General features: G+C 43.5%; 1 pseudogene; it reads right to left on the reverse strand.

Moving 5' to 3' along the window:
• Positions 1 to 3995: 3995 nt before the first annotated feature.
• On the reverse strand, positions 3996 to 4751 carry LOC138579915 (microtubule-associated protein RP/EB family member 1 pseudogene; annotated as a pseudogene).
• Between the last annotated feature and the right edge of the window lie 363 nt (positions 4752 to 5114).

The following is a 5114-nucleotide window of genomic DNA, read 5'->3' on the forward strand; positions in this document are numbered from 1 at the left end:
GCCTTGGGGACAATGCAAAGGGTCTTGAATGTAATCCCTGCAGCCATTCGGTGCCAATTAAGAGATTTCAGGGCTGGAGAGATACGATCCCAGGGATTGAGACCAAGGACAAATCTCGCAGTTCTGTTCTGGATGAGTTGCAGAGGGCAGAGAGTGTAAGTAGGCAGATTTAGAAAGAGGCTGTTGCTGTAGTCCAGCCTAGCGAGAAACAGAGCTCGAGAGACAGTGAGCTTCTGAGGGAAGGAGAGTAAAGAAAGAATACCTCTGAGGAGGTGCAGCTGGTAGTTTGACTTCTTAGAGACGTCAGAGATGTGAGGAGAAAAGGAGAGTACGGAGTCGAAGATGACCCTGTGGTTCTTAGTCTCGCAGGTAGGAGCAGGAAGAGGGCCAAGGGAGGCCAGCCAGAGAGAGACAGGCAGGTGTGCCGATGGGGAGAATCTCCATCTTACTGGCATTAAGGCAGAGATCGTTGGCGGCACACCACTCCTGATTGCCTTGGCTGGCTAAAAGACACTTGAAATGACAATAACGGTTAATGTGGGTGACAATGTACATCAGTAAACTCTAACTGATGACAAGGACTATGACCACGTGTACCCATTGGGTCATCCAGTTGGACCACCTGGGCCAATGTTTGCATGCCCAGAAGATACCAGTTGTTAAGGATTCTAATTGGGTGTGACACACCAGAACAGGACTCTTGCCACTAGCCTAGGAGGCAGCGCACAATTAAAACACTTTTACTTAATTTACTAGAATTTGGATTGAGCTGGCACCCAACCCGTCTCACACCCCTTTTACAAATACCCCAATTCACAATGGACCATGAGCCAGGACGGTGGGTGGTAATACAAAATGTATTTAATTTAAATTCAAAGAAAATCACACAAATGTATTATTGGGCAGCAATCACCAATGGGATGATAATTACAAGGTACATTGATGAAATGCACTTAGTTTGACCTTCTACTATAACATATCCAAATCACAAATTAATCGGAGCAATTTTACTGTTTAGGTAGATAGCACCACAGCTAAGATTTCCGCCTGCAATGCTCCCTCAAACCCCTATTAATCACATTTTGAGTGGATAGAAAGGAGCAGCAAGGAGTCAGGTATATTATGCAGCAAACAGAATTAAAATCTGACCTTCCCCCACAAAATTGCAATTGCATAAAATGGTACTCAGAATTACCAAATATTTAATTTAAATGTGCAGTTAAATGACTGAGGTAAATATGAGTTATAACGGTATCAGGCAAGGAAGAACGCTAGCAACTACAAGGCAAGGTACCAACAACGGGCATACAGTTCAAAATTCAACTTTGAAGTGACAACACAGTGCAGCCAAATCACACGCATAGAAATTGCATTTGCTTATTTACACAGGTTTAAATGTCATAATGGTTTGAAAAACAGGTGAAATAGACAAAATCAGAATGTGGTTTTTATGCTAAGGGACAGATACACCTCAGAGGGTTAATATGCAAGTGAAAGAGTGACACTAAATTAATGACAGAATGAGCTTCTCAAAAGGAAAGGAAATTCGGTTTTACAAATAAAAGTAGTTGACAGGGAAAATTGGTTTAAAAAGGAAAGGACACGTTTTATAGAAACTATATTTTAGTGGCTAGAAAAGAGAGACGCCGCCCGTGACACAGGTTACTTTGCAATTGTAACCCCTTTGCACCGTTTGGCTCTTTATGTGTGAATTAATTAGTTTACTCAAAATGGTACTAAGGGCTTACACAAGACAAAAATGAGAATTCTGACAGTTTTAAGGATTTCTGCTAAGGCAGTTATGGGATTTTTATGGGGTGGAATCTAATACAAGGTACAGAGCAAGGGAGGAGTTTGTGGATGTTGGGGAAGGGAAATACTCACAACAAGCACTTGGATGGGGTATTTGGACAGGGCACCAGGTTTCTGGACAGCAAGGCAATATCCGGTCAGTGCTCACAGCGGCAAGTGCTCCCAGAAAAAATCAGCCGGACAAGCTCTGGTCACGGCAAAGCACAGCGGCACCTCAGCTGGATAAAGCGGGTGGCAGGGCAAGCAGGAAGCACTGGATATCCCACTGAGGATTCAGCCACCTTTCTCCCTGAGTTATTGGTATTTTTTAGTGGGTTTTTTTCTGGATCAATGGTCCTGCCTGGACAGAGTCAGCTATGCTCTGGCCGGGCAGGGGAATCTGGAATCTTGCAGAGTAAAAAATGAATCTCTGGATGCTCAGGAGCTGGAAAATTCAGAAGAGAGTGTCCTTTGTCTCTCTGAGTCGCCCTCTTTTATAAGGCGGGTGACATCACAGGATGTACCATGGGGGCAGGCCTTTGGCTTGACATGCCTCTAACTACTGGATTGGTTAGGGTTTACTGTTACCGCCTTCCTGTCAACCGGTTGGGCTTCAAGGATATGAAAACAGTTTTTATGGTGTGAGCTTAAATTGCCCATGCCCTCCCACAGTCATTTTTGCCAAAAATCAGTTATGACATAAATTGCACATTTTTACAGTTGTGGCATTTTTGAAAATCACATAGGCAAATGACACATTTCATACAGAGCATGGCATTCCGACTCCTAGGTCTGTACTTTGTCATTTCACCCTCCTAATAATCTTACACACTTTTCAGTGGGAAATATTTCACCTAAAGTTCTACAATTTTATATATGTGTACCTATTATCACAGAGGATGTTTGCATAACATTTCAAAGTTGCACCAAGTATACTTTTACCACAATTTATATTTTTCCGCCGTTTGCGTCTCGTACATGCTAGGGGAAGCCACAATATCTTGTTTCAATGCCACAAAAATGACATTTAAACTGTTAAACGTTTTTGCTCCTGCGTTTCCCAGTTGCAGAAAATAAAGCCTTAACGTGTATTAATTCAGAACAGTCTTTTGCCCCAAATGGTCAGCATTGTCTTCCAAATAAGGGCATTCTTTTTCAAGCCACAGCCAACTGTCAGACACTACTCCTGTGTATCATGGATTTGTCTTTGAAGCTCCCCAGTTTAAGTTGAGGGGAGGTGCTGCTTTAAAAGTCACACCTATGTGTCCCAGAAATCCATTGTACCTGGCTGAAGCACTGGCACAGAGTCTGATGAAGGCGTGAAATGCTTCACCCCTGCCTATTCATAGGCCCCAGATTCTGGTACACTTGGGGGAAGGTAGATCCTGTAGTCAGTCCTTTGAAGCCAGGGCCTAAAATCCTGTCCTGCTGGTTTCACAGTAACTTTCTTTTTTTTTCTTTCCTGAACCAGAAAGCAAGACTGTTGGCATTAAACATTCTATATATGTTTTAACACAAACCCCATCACATTTCTATGCATGGACAGGGCCTCCATTCAACATTTCACTTTCTTTTAAACAGATCTTTTCTTGTTTTTAAAAAGCACCAATTTACACGTGGTTAATTTTTCTTTTGCTGTCACTTTCAAATGCGTTTTTTCCTGGTATCTTCATTCTGAGCATTTCCATTGCCATAGTCAATTTCTAATACACAGGAATCTGTTCAAAGCAAGGGCCCAATGAAACTGTCATAAGCAAAGAGAGAGAAAGCCTCTTATGAGGGTTTATCTGTGCTATTTTGTTGCAAAGGTAAAATGTTTTTGCGTATGGCTTCAAGTGAAGTTTCTTTGTTATTTCACAGATCTTGCCTGGCACAGCCTGTCATTCAATGAGAAATGCCCCCTTTTTGCTGGTGCACCCTGAATATGGAGGGACCTAGTTTGGTCTCACTGGATCAGAACTGTGTACTGTTGAACAGATGAAAAAGAGCCTCAGGGTGCAGTCATTTTAAAAGGCAGAATATTTTCTTTCTCAGTGAAAAAGTTGTGAGCTGGCAGCATAGCAGCGCTGCTTTTCAATTCTTTTCTTTGGTGCACATAAGGAACACACTGGCAGACATTCTCAGGGTGTTCCATGATCCATCTCGCACCATGTGTGGCTGGTACAACAGCGCAGCCATCATTTTGGAGACTGCAAAGCGCAGTTTTAGTGCAAGGCGATAGTGCTCAACAGAACCAGCGAAGCCATTCTGCTGGTGACTGCTGAGATGTTGCTTGGTGAGGAAGGGGATTCTGCTGGGCTGGTAGATGTATCCCACACAGGGACGTCATTTGGGGGTCGCAAGTGGCTGCAATTGCATCCCATTTCGGATCCAACAGCATTCCTCTGGGGTGGTACTGCTGTTCTCTGTGAAGCAATTTTCGCTATTTTCTTTATGACTTGAGAAGGATCTGTTTTCACAGTCATTGCTTCCGTGGCTCCCACCAAACTCATTTACATTTGAGTTCAGTGATTTTGGGGTTTGCTAAGAACAGGCGCTCAATAATGGGTGCTGGTGCAGTCACCTGACTTTGCCGGGCGGCCACCGGGTAATAGTCTTTTCCATTATAATTTGCATAAAAAACGTTTTGAACCCTAGAACGTACTCAAATTTGTCCTGGAATTTTCCTTTGGCCAAGTTGTCCACTGTTATTATTTTGCCGACACCCATTTTCTTAAATGCTGCTTGCAACAAATTGTACTTCTGAATGTACTCATGCTGTAGCTTGTCATGGAATTTAACTTTCTTTAGGGCCACTGAGGTAGGGAACAGCATACCCATGAATTGACAGTAAGCACTACCTGAGCAAAGCTGTTCAATTTTGGTTAAATTCAGCGCAATGACTCATTGATCCATGTGAGAATATCATGTCAACTCAAGTTATCACTGGTCACACACGTTCTATACACATTGACTGTCATTTTCTGTGAGACCTGTCACTTTCAAACCGGCACCGCCCGTACTGATGTCAAGTGCAATGAGGCCATGTTCCTCTGTGTGTTTTGGGGTGTGTGGAGAATCCTGCATATCCCTCACTAAAACCCTGCCTAAAGACTCCTCCCAGGTGGCCAGGAGAGGGCAGATGCTTCCTAATCCCAATCTTCGGGGTGGTGTACTTTGGGAGCATCACCTGGGTGGAGAAAAGGCCCAGGGCGGTGGGGAGATTTTGCAGGGTGACACACAGTATTTCTCCTTGACGAGGAATACTCATACCACAGACTCAGAGGAGGAATTGGCGTTTTGCCATGTTGAGATATCTCGACCTCCTAAGGATGGAAGGGTAA

This window comes from Ambystoma mexicanum, chromosome 3p (genome assembly GCF_040938575.1).
Source record: "Ambystoma mexicanum isolate Mex_15411 chromosome 3p, UKY_AmexF1_1, whole genome shotgun sequence".
NCBI classification, from domain to species: domain Eukaryota; kingdom Metazoa; phylum Chordata; class Amphibia; order Caudata; family Ambystomatidae; genus Ambystoma; species Ambystoma mexicanum.